Raw genomic sequence first — 17,506 nt, 5'->3', positions numbered from 1 at the left:
ATGGTACATTCCATACTGCCAGCTTACTACAGCACCTAACTCTGGGCAGCGCTGGGATACTGCAGAGATTCTGTTCACGTGTGCCTGCACATACAGGTGCACACCTGACTGCAAAACACGGCTGTATTCTTAAAACGAACATGCTCAAATCACATCATATTAACAGATTATCTTTTGGCTTGAAAAAAGAGTCACTTGTTTTATATCCCTTATCAATCATGATATCTAAATTTGGAGCATCCAGGTATCATACTCACTGATTTCTCAGTCAGCCTCCTGCATTTTCACTTTGACAGTGTTTTTCAACCCAAACACTGAGTGGAAGAGCAAGTCATGGTCCGACACATTAAAACCAAGAGCAATTGCTCATGTACCCTGTGCAGAAGAGCTGCCATTCCTCTGGGGAAAGCCTGGCAGCCTGCAGCTTTTGTGCAGGCAAGATTCCCACAGAGGGGAGCATGATTGCATATCCCTAACACCATCACACCAGTCTCGCTGTTTGGGGACAGGCTTTTCTGCATGGACACCAGTTGGGTATTTTGTTGTAAAAGAAGAGAAATGGTTAAAATACCAAACTTCCTAAAAGCTGTCAATAACAATAAGAATAATAAATCAGCACGTTTTTGTTTTCTATATAAGGGTATATTGAACTATCAAAGGATGATAGATCTCTCTCTTCCAAAGACAGCCAGGTGATGGCTCTTCCCATATCTCAGATTAGACAGGGATATTCATATCCTACTGCTTGTGCTACATATGTATGCTTTAATGTCCTTTTTGAAATGCTGCAAGTGAGGCTCCAATTGAGGTGGCCCAACCCTCAGAGCAGTTTCAGCTGATGCTCATGTAACATCACAAACTCAGCAGGGCTGCCCTGCCTTTAGACTGCTTTAAGAAACTTTGGCTCCCATTTTTCATGCTGTCCTGTCTTTCCCCCACTTCCACCTTGGCACAGAGAGCAAGAAGAGCGGCACAGGCTGTAGTGTGCACGTTGTGCTTAGTTCCCTGAGCACAAAACAAAGATGCAAGAGCCTGGAGCAAGGATCTGTCCTGAAAGAGGCTGGTATGGAATTTGTCACCAGATACAGGAAGCTGCAGATTTTTTTTTATTTTTTTTTTTTACACTGCAGGAACTGTGAATTAAAATTTCTAGAACAAGTGCAATCTAGTAAAGATTGGATCATCCTTTTCATCATTGTTTTCATCTCCTGAATCCTTGCAATGGCATTTTGGAAAGAGCTTCTCTGAGAGACAAAGAGGTTTTGTCCTGGGGAGCCACTTCCTAGCAGGACAGACCTCCTCCTGTCACCCCCAGGCAGCAGATCCATGCCACCCCACGTCCTGGCTTCCCCTGACCCTGCGCCCAGAGGACCCACTGCAAAACACTTCAGCAATTCACACAGGCTTCAGCATCTGCCCAAGTCCAGACATCCAAGCACCAGCAACAGCAGACATTGCAATGTTTAAATTTGCTAACAAATAAATGGCAGCAATGTTCCAAATGAAAGGTAAAACTCACAGTTGGAGCAGGCTTAGGGCGGTGGCTCTGTGCACATTGCAGACTCCATCCTGCTGGGAGGGGATGTGGCAGCTGCCTGTGCCTCTCCTGTGGGGGTCAGCTCGGACCTGCCTGTGGCAGAAGGGATGCCACAGAGCCTGGCCATCCCCCTGCCACCAAGGCAAGCCACAGCTGTTCCTGCCATCATCGGCTGCTGCATTATTTCCAGCCATTAAAGTATTGCTCTGCAGGCTTGGATTTTCATGTCAGAATCTAGGAGTTACAGAATAACCCTACAAAACAAATTACACGGCTGAGACCCTCTTTCCCCACTAGGGCAGAAACACTTTTGACCCCCGTTTGTCCTCTAGCAGTCTTTTCCTACAGGTGAGTGGCTCACAATGCTTCACCACAATTAACTATGACCATGGCTTTTAGTAGCAATTTGTTTTCAATTACCTCCTTCAGGCAAATCTGAATGACTAGCACCCATTTTTTTCACATTTCTTTCTGCTGCCAAGTCCGTATCCAAGTGCTCAAAGCGCATCAACTGTTGATGCCACAATATTCCAAAGAATTCCCCGGTGAAGGCCAGGGTAGCCCAAGCCTGTGTTGCTTTGCCCAACACAGATCCATGGGCATGGACAGAGATTTCTCCCCAGTGAGAAGTGCAGGTCTTAGTGCCACAGAGCCACCCTGGAGTCAGCTCTGCTGAGTCCAGGGGAAGTGCACGCCTACTAACAAAATCACTATTGCCTGGGGCTGCAGCGCCAGCAGGGGAGCCCTCGAAGCTCTGAGGTGCTCCCAATGCAAAGGGTGTTCACACAGGCTTGGGCACACGCTGCCTTCCATCCCTGGAGCATCTCCACCACTCTAAGGTAGCAGGGACCAGACGTAAACTGATCCTAACAGTAGTTCTTTCAAGGTAGGGAAATGAAGAAAGAAAACTGCAGTGCACTGTGGGTCCTAATTGCATTTGCTCTGCAGGCTCTGAAATGTCAGTCAAACAAATACGCCACTGCCTTTACTGCTCTGCAGTTGCCATTTACTATTTTACTGGGAAATTGTCCAGGAAAAGGATACTACCTAGAAGGGACCATTATGCTAGCACTGGAAACCAGCAATATTTCTGAACAACCCCATGGGCCCATTATCTGCTCCTACACTGCGGAAAGACAAGAAGAGCCAGAGCGAGCCAATTTGTGTTTGTGGTAGCAATTGCAGCAGTAGAAGGGATGGAAACAGCCCAGGACCCAGCGGGCACATCTGAACCGCTACACGCTCTGGAGCTGTGACAATTCACACCAGAGAAGAGCATGATTCAGTGAGTGAAGAAGAAAGAAAAAACCTTCTTAAAATGAGTTCTTTTATGAGCCTGACTTTCATTATGCAACTTTATCAGAATTTATGAGAATTGGAGTAAACAATATGAAGATGCAGAACATGCCCATTCTCCAGCTCCATCAGTCCACAAACCCAGTAATTTCCAGGACATGCAGAGACCATGGGGCAGATGAGTCTTGCTGGGGTGACAAAGCCCCTTTCCCTGGGAACAGCCCCACTGAAACCATCTCTTTTTCTCTGGCAATGCCCCTTGCCCTCCAGAGAGCTAAGTTCCTGCTATAGGCAGCTCCTTGGTACTTAACTACCACTCTCCTAGACTTGGAGTGAGGGATCGAGATATTTAATATTCAGAATCATTCTGAATCACCCCATTTTACCGCTACTTTATTTCTCCTCCAAGTCAAAAATCATAGCAAAGGGTACTCAGCCCGCTTCTACTGACTGTAATTCTCTACCCGCTCCCAACAAAGAAACACAGATTTACCTGGACCAGATCCCATTGACTTCTAAGCAAAGTTCAGTCTGTCTGTCTGTCCTTCCCTCTCTTCAGGTAGTTAGTCCCAGAGGGCAATTTCAGACCTATTTATAGATTCAGCCCCTGTGGGCAGGTGAGCAGGGGCTGTGCCTAGCACAGGTGAGGAGGAAACGATCCATTGCCAAAAGAGGCAGCTTCCCCCCATTCTGGAAATCACCTTAGCCAGGAAAACCTTTGCCCTTCACACCAGCACGTGTGAAGGCTTGCCGTTGGCAGAAGGTTCAGCAACCATTTCATTTCTGACATTTTTTGGTTTTCATCGCGTTGTCTCTGGCACTGAAAGCACAAATAGATCAATGCTCGGTTAAACTCTTGTGTCAGGGCACCCTGTCCCTGCTACTGGGGCAGCACGAACAAGGCCACACAATGTCCTGCAAGCAGGGAACAGGGATGGGGTCACCACCAGCAGTGCTGTGGCTGCTTTTTGGCACAGGGATGGCTGTTCTGCTGTGGGCTGGCAGCTGCATTCTCTGCCTCCCAGGGATGTACACCATGAGCATTTGGTCCTTTCCTAATTCTTTGCATAGTTTTTTTGGCTCTAGGTATAGTTTCTGCAGACATACAAGCTGAATGAACACTAATTTTTTTTTTCATTTTAAACAAAGCAAGTACCATGTTTTATCACCACTCTGTCTCTCAGATTGGATTTCTTAAATTCACATGGGTTAAGCATTTTCATAAACCATATTGGCTGCAGTAAGCTGCATTTGAATCATCATTTAGAGAAGTGAAGATTTAATTTCATGGTGGAATTAAGGTTGACATTTCCTTTTTATTTACACTACACCAAGGATTAATAAGGTTACTATAACCTTAATCTTTGATAGCTCAACAATAGAATACTCCGGGATTACCGCAAAAGCTGGATTTTAACTCTTTTAATCCCATTATTGTTGATAACCTTATCAACACTGTGCTCCACCATAGAGGTGGAATGGAAGGATCTCAGACTCTGAAGTTCCTTACCACAGAGCAACACTCATAGTTTAAATAGAAGAGCCAGAGACAGTTGCTTGGTTGATGCCTGCAGTGAGGTTCACAGTTTAGAGTAGGGCTGCAATGCTGCTTTTAAGAGCCTTGTCAGAGATCTTTGCCAAGAAAAACATTGGTCCAGTGGCATATGTTGGAGAAGCAATGCAAGGTTGCTCTAATTCCCTTACTTTGTTTTTCCCTCCTCCCATGCGACAACTACTCCAAGAATCAGACTGCCAGTCTGGCAAGTTGAGATCCAGAAACTTACTGCTAATTACCATGTTTACAATTCCCAACCTGTCTGTTGGTGCCAACAATCAAACTGCATCCTCTTGAGTGCACCAAAAGACACTTGCTGGCAGTAGTTTCCTAAGGTTCCAGGCTGGCTACATTAATTACTGTTAACTTAATTTTTGCGTATTGAAAAGCAGCTTTAATTAGCGATTCCATGGACCAAGATCATCCTTTTATGAGTTTCAAGGAATAGCAGCTCAACTTATAGACTGCTTACCAACCTATGAGCCTTTTATTTGGAAGCGCAAGTGGCAATAAATTTATATGTGGCCTAATAAATAAAGTAGGCAGAGGTTCAGTAAAAATCACACCAGAAAACAAAAAGTTACACCTTCCCTTTGAATTAAAAGGAAGCTCTAAAAAGGAAGGTTGGATATATTTTATCATTCTCAGTAAACATTTGACAGCACAGAATAAGTGTATTCTGAAGGTATATCACATTCTGAAGCTATATCACTGAATCAAAGTATTTAATGAATTAAAAAATAAGAACCCATATATTTTATGAACTCAGTGAAAGAGACCCCAAACTCAAATAACTGCAAGGCAGACCCTGAACAAAGAGGATTCCCTTTGTGCCCTGTGAGTCCCAGCCTGAGACTGCTGAAGGCCACCTGACTACTCAGTTGGGATCCCCTTTTGTTGGGCCATGCCTCAACCTGGCCAGGGTCAGCAGAGCTCACAGGGCTGTGCAGTACCTGGGAACAGGCTGCCTGCTAAAGGTGTGCGCCTGGGGCCATGCCTGCAGAGCCCACCCAATGGCCACACTTCCAACACACCCCCCCACTCCAAGAAATACATTTCTAGCTGGGATTTTCCATGGCAATGGGATTCAGTCTCCAAGATGCTGACTTTAAAATGTTGGTCTGTTGATAAGAGCTGCACCACACCACCTCTCTGAAGATGTTTTTCTCTGTTTACTGCTTTTCATGGAGCTAAAAGACAGAGAGCAGAGCTAGCCCGAACTCTGCCCAGATGCAGCTTGGCGTTCCTGGGGTGGATGAGCCACTGGCCACAGCACAAGGCTGCTTTTGGTCACTCTGGCAGCATGTGGATGCTGGTGCAGCCAATACCTGTCTGTGCTGAGGCTGCAATCAGTCTCATCTCTTAGGGGCAGTTTGGTGTGTCACAAGCATCTGAACATGGACGGTTTTAAGAGGACTCTGCATTCAGAGCAGCACCATGTCCATATCTGCTTCTAACAGCACTGGTCCTACCTGGCTGTGTAAAAATAGGCCTAAGTGTCTGATTTTGGGCCCTTTTTTCTAAAAACTTGGTCTAACTGTTGCCCTAACAGTGAGACTGTCTTTTCTGCCCTGCAGCAGATTCTCCACCATCTCATCAAGACCCAAGACACCAACCAACCTCCCTGCTCTCCTGGCAGTGTTTCACAGGCTGCCAGCCACTTCCAGGCTCCTGCCCTTGCACCACAGCCCTGTTCTGTGAGGTTGCAATAGGCTACTAAGGAAAAGATAACCCAGGGCAAGATTCAGGTATATGCAAAGCAGTGTGGGGTAGGGGAAATAGAGCCAGAGCAGGGAGTAAGCCAAGGAGACAGACACTAAAATCAACAGGCATTTTAACTTACAGGGGAAGAAGGTAAGGAAAATGAATCAGTGCTCCCAGAGGAGGCAGTCTGAATCTACTCTGATCCTAAAGCAAGAGAGTGGAAACAGGCATTTAAGAGCAGTTCATTTACACAAGTCATACTGAATATACCAAGCAAACTACCAAAGGAAGCAATAAACCTGCATCTTGGAGAATGGTCTAAAAGGAGTTAGATTGGCACTTTAGAGCAAAGAGATATTTGAGGCTGCAAAGGCAAGCAGCAGTGCACGGAGACACGTGGACATAGCTCACGTGGCCCATGCTATTGACGTGTTTTCCCTATCCCAGCCTGCTGAGCTTGATTACTTACATCTTGTGTAACTTACATAGTCTAAAGAGAGTCAGCCAATTTCCACTCAATTTATAATTTAGCAAGCAGAGGAGCTCGATTCTTCTAATTTACATAAAACATACATAAAACTGAAAACAAAATAGCTTTAGAGCATATGGGCAAAGTACACAAGAGCCATGGAGGAAACCAGGAGTGAAGAAGGATATGGAGCAAAAGCACTGTCTGGATTGTGCTTTGCTAAGGAGTACTCAGAACTCCTGAGTACCTTATTTATGATAAATATCTCACAGACAAGCAAGTCTTTATCATCACAGAGGTGCTGGTGAACAATTGGCACACCAACATCGTAACGCTGAACGGGGCTTTTTTACTGCGCCTTTCTTTTTCTAGGTAAAGAAATATTGTTGAAAACCTTCTGCAACAATATGTCAAGACAGAATCAGTGTGTATGAAGGCATAACTGCCTTGCTCCCATTCCCTCTTGGACATGTCCTTTTCTCATGAAGAAAGGCAGGGAGCTCTCACCCTGTGGGTAAACCCAAGTCAGCATTCCACTTCCTGGGGAGCTGCAATGGGGCTGCGCTCTTGTGACCATTTCTCCTGCATTCCTCCTCCAGGACTGCCGGGCTCTGGCAGAGCCAGCGGAGGCATTCTCTGAGAGGAGACACCACCTGCCAAGTGTGGAAGCTGGTATTCCTCCCGTGGCATGGTAGGCTCCAAATCGTGCCTCTCCTCTCCATTTGCCTGAGGAGTCATCCTGGGTACTAACAATAGACTCCATGGAGGCTGGTGGAGCTCAGGCTGCCTCACCAACTTCTGTCTGAATTCAGTCATTTCCAGTGAGCAATGTATAAATAGATGCTGCCTCATTATTGATGTATATTGTGCAAAGGGTTTAGCCAGGGATGAAGCTTGCCTGCTTTCCTTTTATGGATGAAAAGCGGGATCCCAGAGCCTTTATGTGAGATGTCTGCACATATCAATCAAACCACACCAGGAGGAAGATTCTCTGCTCTTAGTTCCATGTTAAATGGCAGCCACATGGCCACGGGAACAAAATGCATGTATGTGCATGTGTGTATAGGCACATTTACAAATATGCACAACAAAATGAAATGAAAAAATAATTCTAATGTTCGGAGTCTAATTTTTCTATTCCATTTCAAATCCCAAGACCAGACTGCAGTCTGAGCTACTCTGACACCAATCTCACTTGACATCGTTATAAACCACCGATTTACACTAATGGAAGAGTTAGCCTCTGATTTAGGAGGCAGACCTTAGCAGCTGGCCCAAGCCTGAGCCTCTCAGCCCTGCAGCCTGGCTGTAGCGCACTGATACTTGCCGGCTAAATTTGATCGCGAACTCCAGCGAAGGCTAGCTATCGATATTTCAGAAAGCCATTCCTCACACTTCTGAGCAGCAAACGGCCCATCACTAAGAAGGCCAGACCCTTGTCAGCATGAGCTGACTTATATGAAATGAAACACTGACCTCACTGCTAGCTCCAGAGTTAATCTCAGAAGAGAGATTTTATTAGAGAAAGCAGAGCTATTGTTCTGAGCCTCTCTACAGAGCACACGTTTAATTTTTGCATCCAAAAAATGTTGCATACTTTAAATAGAGTTGCATTTGATACAAAATAAAACCTGAAAACTCTAGCTAGGTATTGTGTGTGTGTGTGGATTTGATTTGTTTTCCTTGGATTCCTCATCACTCCCATTCAGCATCTCTTCCTTCACTGGAGTTTTTCCTCCCTCTCTACCAGGGAGGCTGGAGCAGAGTGAGCTGCAGCTCCAGCAAAAGAAAACTAAACATGTCTATGTTCATCTTTAACCAAGGGGCTGGACTGGTCCTGCCTTCTTTTCTGGCAAGAATTTACAAAGACAGAAATGACAAGCATCTAAAAAAGAGCAAAAGTGAGGGGGTTTAGCTCTTGCTTCCTAGAGCAGGACTTGCAGATCCAGTTTTCACCAAGGGGCTCTTTGAACAACTGAAGGCAAATGGATTTGTGTTATCACATGTGCAACACATGATGGGACAGCCACATGATGCCATAACACAACAAAGGACAGTGAGCAGTCACAACAAAAAGGATTGTACTGAAACCTTGAAAGTAATTATGTTACTGTGTTCTGCATAACTCAGACCCTGGCAAACATGTGGGGAAAGAGGTGTCTTTCTTAAAAATGGAAAAATCACCACCTCATAAGCTGAAGTCTGAGAAAGTTTCCACTGCTCTCCTCTATAGTTCAAGACCTTCGGAAAAAAAAAAAAAAAAAAGGAAAATAAATGATCCTGACATTTCTAAAATAAAACATGTTGAGAAAGAAAATCCCTTCTATCCCCTCAAATATTTTGCATGTATTGTAAACAAGAAGGCGGATGGAAAGGCAGCAAAGGAAAGTAGAGGAACAAGAAACTATTTTTATCATAGTGGTCATTTTTAACAACCATAGCATCAAGATTGTAGTAAGTGTTGCTCTAGTAGAAGAAACAAGCAAAAACTATGAAACAGAAGAATGTATCATGGCAAATTGATGAAGAGGTAATACGAAACACATTTTCTTGGAGTAACCAGGTAAGTTATCTCCTAAGAATGATTCTTAGAGGAAGAGCTTCCAGATGGTGGGAAGCATTAGTACATCAAGCCTCCCTGTTCTTACTATTTTCCACCTAAATTAAAGAAACAAAATAAATCCTTAATAATGCAGTAATTAGCGATGCCTTTTTATTTGATTTTTTTATCAGTGTCTTAGTAGGAGAATGTGAATATTTGCACAGCTATTACTATCAGATAATCTAAAAGCAGTCATATGAAATCTACATTATCTATGTAAATGCCTCTGTAAGATGCAGTGAGATGGTTCTTTTTTTGGTAACAGGCTGCACAATTGCATGCTGTACTGTTCTGGTTCAGAATGTTCCTCTTTCTCCAATTAGAGAAGACCAGCCCCATGATGATCACTTTATCTTTTATTTCCAATGATTTAGAAGATTGGTTTGACCTGTGATCATTAATAAACTTTGTGGTATTGTCCTGATTTGGTAAGGGAACTTCTAATATTGCAAACAAGGTTATGAATCAGCAATTGTTAATATTAAAGTCTACACTAAAGCTATATTTTTCCAACATTTCAAGCCTCACACAGTAATATGAAAGGGGCGTACACTGCGTGCAACTCAGATGAGCTGATACAGAACAACAGGGTGGTGACACCTGACCCGAAAGCAGATAAAAGATCTACTTAGTCTGCAATACTCTTGAGTAGTTTGGAAAGTGTAGGTTACCTCTTGTGGGCCTAGCCCTTTCTTTCTAGTGGTATAAAGCGCCGAGAAAGTGCTGCTGTTTCAGTCCCATGGAGCTGTGTTGCAACAGTCGGAGGCCTCCCCGGACGGCTCTCCAGCCCTCCCAGGGTGACTACTGCTTGCTGTGTCTTGGCCAAGTTAATTTAACTTCTCCCAGGCAAGGGCTTTCCTGCCTGGAGGTTGCTCTGTTGCTCTATATCATCCCCACTGGCTAGAGGGGCATTGGGTTCACTAGAAGGAAATGTTTCTTGATAGCCATGCTGCATTTTCTCTGTACATAGCTTCTAGGTCTATTTGCACACACCAGGCTACACTGCTTTCCTGCAGACAGGAGAAATTCTGAACCCCCTGAAATCAATGGAAAATTCCCACTGGTTTCTGCAGGAAAATGATTTCAAAAGCAGGCTACTGATTTCATTTATCTATATGGGCATTATTGTGTAATTTTGGCTAGGTATGTAAAGTCTTATATGTGTGTGTGTGTATAAAAATAAATGTGTATATATATATATATATATATATATATATACACCACCTTTCAGCTACATATTCAAGGCTCTTATTTTTCCCATCAATCAACCCACTCTAGTTTCTGGAACATTTCACCTAATTTTTTGTTGTCTGCTTATAACTAGATACTGTTTTTCAGTAAGCAGGAAGCAAACTACCAAACTTGTATGACGTTCCAGCTCTGGTGCATACTTCCAGCGCCACACTGCGATTCCTCCTCACCTACAGTCCCTGGTACCTCACCCTTCCTCTGCCTTCTGACTCTGAAATGCTGGGTCACATCTACCTTCTACCATCACCTCCTAGACTCTTCTCTTTACCTTCCTCAGGATCCTGTCTGTCCTTTGCAGTCAGACTCTTTCCACCACCTCTATGAATTCTGGCTTGTTTTTTCACTTTTAGACTACTTATTTTTGGACTGTCATTTAAATTTCTTTTGAGTCATTGTTATTATCGAGCCAACATTTATAAATAGCTCTATGCATTGCAGGTATGTGATAATCAAGTCCTTTGATTTTTGAGCAATTTGGTTACTAAATGATAGCAATAAAAAGCATGTAATCATCATGGGCATTAGCCCAGGAAATGTTTCTAGCATTAAAGCTTTCAGGAGGTAGATGATGATTCTGGTAAAAATTTATGGTTCTTAATAATGAGTGTTATGATTTACCTTTACAATACTAAATGGTGAGGTGTCATAACAGCTATGGGTAATACCTGGGGGCGATGCTTTTCAGAAAAATAGTAATCTTTTAAAAGGAAGAGAAGAAAAAGCCTTTTGTGTATGTAAAGACGTGATTTATTTTTAAAAGGGCATAAAAATCCAGTTGTGTACATTACGGCTAGTGTGATGTAAAAAGGCAGAGAAAAATGCTAGTTAGCTTATTCTTACAGCTGCAAAGTATGTGTAGAGCTCTGTGAATGTATAGGTATCACTGTTTTCAGTTTCCTCAAGAAAACCCTATGAACACTAGAAGCCACCTAAATTGACACAAAAGACAATAACTTGTTATGGGAAGAAAACACACTTCCCTCAAAATCATATGTAGTCTCCAAAGCAGTAAAAACAGTAAAAAGTAAAAACATCTGCATGACTGTACACATCTACATGCAACACTGTGGGCATTTATTTTAGGCAAATTTGCAGCAGCAAGAGGAATTATAACACAGGTCATAAATACGCACTGCAACAGCATAGCCCCTGCTGAGGTGAATGTGTGTTGTGCCTCTGTCAGGTCTGGGAGAATGGGGCTTCCCTACTCTAGCTCTAGTCCCTCTTCAGAGAGGGGTTCCTGTATGTAGATATGTATATTTATTCCATTCAGGGATATAAACATATTTAAGGGCTGTAGTTTTAAATATTTCTGGAAAGAGCACCTGAAGTCCAATGGCAGTCCCTACCACTTAATTTAGGGTACTGCTAAGCAGAGAAACGCTTCACGCTGTGGGCAGACCCAGGCAGGGCTGTGGTCCTGCCTGCACAGGACAGTAGGGACCAAAACCACTCTTTGTTCTCCCTCTGCCACCACAGGGCACGATGTGCCCATTGTGCTGGAGGACACAGCCCTTTGGGCAGCTCCCCGCTCCAGGAAGGCCCCAGCAGGGTGAGGGACAGCCAGTATCACAGTGTCACCTGCTCTGCACCAGGGCCGTGCCACACCAGCCTCTGCTCTGCCATCAAGTGCCTGTGCCACTCTGGGGCCCTGGCGTGACAATGACTTACCTATGGCAGCAGCCTTCGAGGCTACTCCAGCGGAGAAAATTACCCAGAGATATAAATCTTCATAGGATTATGGCCTTTAAAGACAAGGCTAAATTCAAGTAATTATTTTTGGGGTAATTTTTTAATTCAATTTTCTACCAGAATGCAGATTACAAAACCCATTTTAAAGCAGAAATTTAGCATTCTGAATTAATTAAATATGCCCTCACCAAAGTAGCTGTTAATGCACATTTGGTGCTGCCACAAACCTCATTCTAAAATGTCCTAGGAAATGCTCATACTGGCACAATTAAACTCCTTTATTTATAAAGTAATTTCTTACTGTGCTCCACTATAAACTTTTAGTGTAATTTTTGCCATTAATGAAACATCGTTAGACTACTAGAGGAAGGGAGGTTTTAGAGTTATTTTTTAGCACACAGAATTCACAATTTCTAAAGCAAAGTAGGAAGTGTAGCATTGTAAAAAACGTCTTTCACTAGGGGTCTAGTCTTTCCCACAGTGAAATCAATTGGGACTTTGCTATTGCATTGGATACCAGGATTTGGCCTTAAATATTTTGGATGTAACATGAGCAAGCCTGCTTTCCTGAGCTGTCCTGTGGAAGCTACGTGCATTGCCACGATCAGATCCATAGCATGAATAGTCACTACTTGGAGGTCACTTATTCAGAAATGACCCCTTCTGTCCTTCAATGTATATATGTGACAGACCCCTGGAACTGCTAATAAATGGGGGGAGTCCCTCTGAGACCATGTTAAAGGGAAACATCATCCAAGAGTCCACATTGAGCATTTACATAACATTCTAGAATCATTTTGGTGAGCATATCCAGTATTTCTCCAACCGGATCTTATACTTTCGCTCTTTTAACCCTACATAGCATAGCAATTCCCAAAAGATTTTAGAGAAATCTACAATCATCAAAATGTTAATTTTGACAATGACAAAGAGTACATGCATTAAAAATGCATCAGCCCTGTCATTAAGGCATTATTCAGCAAAACCATCTCATCATGCTTTACAGAGAACAGCTAGAGGAAACCAAGTATAAGGAACCATTTGCTAAGTTTGTGTTTATGGGTACCAGTCCAATACATACTACACAAGTTACTCAACCAAGCAAAGAGCAAACAAATCCACGCCCTTTATGTGATGAAATGGGAACTCTTAACAATATTCTAAGTCATGACTCAAGGGAAAATGTCAACTAAAAGCTCTGACCAGAGGAAGGTTTGTAATACAAACCTGGATTTTAAAATAGTGTTTCCATCGCTGTTCCTGCAGCACTTGAGAATGTGGCTGTGTTACGGTGCTGAACTGACTGATTTAGCAGCTGATCATGTCTTTTTAAAGCATAATTTAACATTATTTCTGAGGCTGTTGAACATACTAAACTACAAGGAAAAAAATCTGCTTTCAAGTGGTATTAGAGAATCACAAGGATCAGAGTGCTAGCATCAAAGATATGTCTAAAGAATAACAGATCCACACGTCTGTGTTACAACGAACACTCCACTCACTACTAAAGGCAACAGACTAAGACTGCTTTGGCAGTTGTTGGAAATTATTAAGTAGAACATTGACAGCCTTTCAATCTCTAAGCAAGAGACAGAGAGAAAGACATTCTCCATCAGCCCACCTGGTGCTCTCAATGATCACCCCACATCTGGCTTGTCCACATTAAAAATCATTCCTAGCCCCATCATAGCTGAGGTTGGGGAAGGATGCATTCAAAAACGCTGTCTTATCACAAGACTCCTGGTCTTGCTTTAAAATGGCTTCTGATCTAATTCACTTAAGGCTGAAATCTGGTCTCACAATTGTGAATACATGGCAACAAGACCTGGGATCATATGGGCATGTGGAGAGGCCTTGAACGGCAAAACACAGGGATGATCACACCCTGCTCTTTTTCTTTGCCAGGCTTGTGGGCAGAAGAGCAGGGAAAAAAGGACTGGAACTATGAATGTTATACCTGGATTTTCCTAAGCACAACATCTGAAAGACAGATCAGGTTTTAACCAAATCCCGTGCCCTGCTACTGAGACTGGAGAGAAGGACCGATGCACTTTGTGTTAAAGGGATGGGGCATGTCTTGGCCAGTTATGGGAATCAACACTCCCTTAGTTGTGTCTCCTGCCTGTCCAGCTGCAAGTAGCATTTGGGGAGTCCTGAGCTCTTGGAAAGGGCACAAATAAGCCGCCACCTGAGCTGCAGAGGGGAAAAAACCCCTCAGCTCTGGCCCTGAGCATGTGTCTCAATCTGGGGCCTTAGAAGCTGATAAGCTCTGCTGGGCTGGAGCTGGTGTGAAGGTGGCTTCTTAATCCTGCCCTCACCAGGTCGCAGGATGAGGATAAAAGAGCAAGAGGGGCATTGCTTTCATCGAAAGCAACCGGCCTCAAGCTGCTCCCCAGGAGCGGCCCCACTGGATGGCCGAGCCCCTCGGCAGCCGGGAAAGAGGGGCTTTCCGGGCGTCGGGCGCTCCGCGGCCGTGCGGGATGTCCCTCGCTTCGCTAGCACGGGGTGTTCGGCACCTCCCCGCCCTCGGGCACCCCCAGCCCCGCACGACTCGGCTGCTGCGGCCGCGGGGCGGCAGCCCGGGCTCTGCCGGGGGGCGCGGACGGAGCCGGGGCCGCCGCGACCCGGCGGGCACTCCGCGTCCCGGCGGGAGGGATCCCCGGCAGGCGAGGCCGGCCGACTCGGCTCCCCCATCCGCGCCCCACGCCGGAGAGGGACGAGGGGCCGCGGACGGAGCGGGCTGGGGGCTGCCGACCGAGTGCCGGGGCACCGGGGCCGCCCGGACGGGGCGGGAGCCTTCCCCCGGCCCCGGCGCAGCCTAAAGAGCGCTGCCCGCCCAGGCGCAGCCCGCAGCGGCCGCGGCTCCCCCGGCCACCCTCTGCCGAGGAGCTCGGCCAGCCCTGCCGCGGCCCTCCCCAGCCCTGGGCTTGCTCCCACGCACACACACACACCGGGCACCCCCCTCCGCAAGAGACAGGGCGTTCGAGCTCCCCCCGCCCGGGCAGAGACACAGAATGAAACATTGCAAAGCGTAGGAAAAGATGGAAAAGGTGCTACCTTGGCAACTAGAGGAGGTGAGGAGCCAGCTGGTGGGCTGGGGGCGGTCGCGCTGCCTGCCTGCCTGCCCGCCGCCGGTACTCTCCTCGACTACGCGTATTCTTAAGCAATAACAACGTAATCCGTATTATCCACCCAAGAATACCCGTCACCGAAGAGAGTCAGAAAGCTGCTGCTGTTGCTGCTGCTGCTGCTGGAAGTGCTGCACCGGGACAATAAATCCATAACTATAATTCGCCTCTAGAAGAAGGAGAATCCACAAGGGTTGCCGAGCGATCTTGTCCCATATCCAGTGGACGCAGAACCTTCCCACCCTGAGGAAGCGAACGAGAGGAGTAGGCATTTAATACACACACGTACAGTCCCTCTGCTCTCCTGCTCCCTTATTGGAGTGAGCAAGGGCTTGCAGGCGAGGTGAAAGGAAATAAATCAAAGTAAGGCTGAGTTTACCTGGTGATTGCCTGGATCCTTCCTCTGTGCTTCTCCGGTATCCTATTCCCTAGCTGTATGCTCCATCAATTCTCTCTGGGAGCTTGCAGGAGATGTCACACGCAGCAACAGATTCCTGTAAAAGAGATGCACGGTTAAGCACACAAATATTACAAATCTGTTTGCATAGGTGGGCTTGGGAAAGCTCCGATAAAGCAGCAGACACGCCTGAGAGACTTTTCATCTGAGCTTTGGAAATGCATTTTACAAGTCCTGACTCACACTGACTCGATGTGCTACCAAGAGGAGGGAGGGCGGAAAGGAAGGCGATGGAGAGGAAAAAAAAAAAAAAAATCAAAGAAAAAAATAGCAAAGGCTCCGATCTCAGCAGAGGCACTCCACTGTCAGGCCTCCTAGCGCCATAAAAATCTAAGGCGAAAAAGGCTTCAAAGTACAAATTCTGCGCTCTCCGCTCCCCGCGTGTCCCCGAACGGCGGAGCCCGGTGGCTGCGAGGCGCCGAGCCGGGCAGGCGGCTCCGCGGCGGCGGGCGGGGGCGGCGGCAGCGCACCTCCGCCCTGACACCTGCCGCCGCCCTGCCAAGGTTTGCAAAAGGCGAACCGGGGGAAAAAATAACAATAATAAAAGAAGTTATTTCCGAATGGCGCCCGCGGCTCTGCCCGTCACCCGGAGCAGTTCCCTTATCAGCAGCACTCGTGCCTGGGGGAGGCGGGAGGGGGAAGCTTTGTCTGATGATCTGCCGCGGTGATAATAAACGTTTATTGTTCGCCAACTAAATAGAAAGGATCTCTGCAACGTCATGGCACAGCACACTTCGCCTAGCGCTAAGGAACTTCTCCGTGCTATTTCACCCCGGCTCCTGATGCTAAGAACAGCTTCCGTGTGAGTGGTGGGGAGGGGGCAGTGAGATTAGCACGGCGCGGTCCGAACCCGCGTAGAGCAGGGGTACTCCGCACTTCTTCAGCCATGAGTAATTATGCAGCACACACAGCCCTCATTATCCACTGCACTCGGTGACTGACCAGCTTGTTGATTAGATTCCAACTGAAATTAATACAAGATGCTTGCTTTTTCTATATATTTCTTCCTTAACACGAACCCTTGTCTCAGTTGACGTATTACCACTATGCTTCCTATGAAAACATACGAGAAGACAGCATTTGTTTTGTATCACAGACTCTTGCTTGAATTTGAAAGAAATGAGAAAAACAAAGAGAGAAAGAGAAAAAAATACTTTGATAGCTACATCACCTTAATTAATTAAAAAATCATTTCCAACACACTCTCCTCTATTTTAATCTAATTTTAGGTGTAATTTCCTATATCTAACACAGCAAGCTTTCAAGTCGTATTCTAAATGGCAGCTGGAAAGTAAATAACAAACACTGTAATTTTTCCCCGCTGTGAAACTGAAGGCTGTAACCCCATTAGCTGGCGTTGGAACTCAAATATCTGATGCAGTGGGTTTCCTTCAACTTGAACAAAAGCCGTTTGAAAAAGTGAAATGCACCGAGTCGTGGCAAAAACACTCTATACTGATACCCCAGACCGATGTTCTCCGAAATTGGGAGGCGCTCCACAAATGCATCGAGAATTAGGCAAAAATCCAAACTTTGCGTGGGTTGGGGTTTTTTTTGTTTTTTGTTGTTTTTATGGTTTGGGTTTGTGGGTTTGTTTTTTGGGGGTTTTTTTAATATTAAAGAACGCGGTTCTCGGGGAAAAGCAGCCCCGCTCGGCGCCAGCGCCGTTCTCGCTGTGTCCATCTGACACTGCCCTTCCCCTCCCCGAACATCAGCCCCCCCACTACTCCCCGCCAATACAGCGCCTGCCGAAACTTCCCGTGCCCAGCCCCGCCGCCGCCGCCCCGCACCGGCCCGGCTCGCCGCACCCCCTGC

The 17,506-nt window shown here is 45.8% G+C and overlaps 2 long non-coding RNA genes across 3 annotated transcripts in view; both read right to left on the bottom strand.

Moving 5' to 3' along the window:
* The window catches only part of LOC117244773, a 30,589-nt gene extending 15,287 nt beyond the window's left edge, over positions 1-15,302 (bottom strand). The window contains exon 1 of the long non-coding RNA XR_004498488.1: positions 15,164-15,302. This is a non-coding gene — a long non-coding RNA (uncharacterized LOC117244773). The remainder of the gene's footprint in view (positions 1-15,163) is intronic.
* The window catches only part of LOC107208304, a 46,213-nt gene that overhangs the window by 26,935 nt on the left and 1,772 nt on the right, over positions 1-17,506 (bottom strand). The window contains exons 1-3 of one of the 2 annotated variants that reach the window (XR_004498487.1): positions 15,875-16,081; positions 15,614-15,728; positions 15,309-15,477 (exon numbers count right to left, since the gene is read on the bottom strand). This is a non-coding gene — a long non-coding RNA (uncharacterized LOC107208304). Of the gene's footprint in view, positions 1-15,308; positions 15,478-15,613; positions 15,729-15,874; positions 16,082-17,506 lie in introns of those variants that run through there. The other variant, XR_002002046.2, reaches the window with a different exon arrangement.

Source organism: Parus major, chromosome 8 (genome assembly GCF_001522545.3).
Source record: "Parus major isolate Abel chromosome 8, Parus_major1.1, whole genome shotgun sequence".
Lineage (NCBI taxonomy): Eukaryota > Metazoa > Chordata > Aves > Passeriformes > Paridae > Parus > Parus major.
The sequence above is the reverse complement of the archived record's forward strand: the minus strand, read 5'-3'. Positions and strand labels throughout refer to the sequence as shown.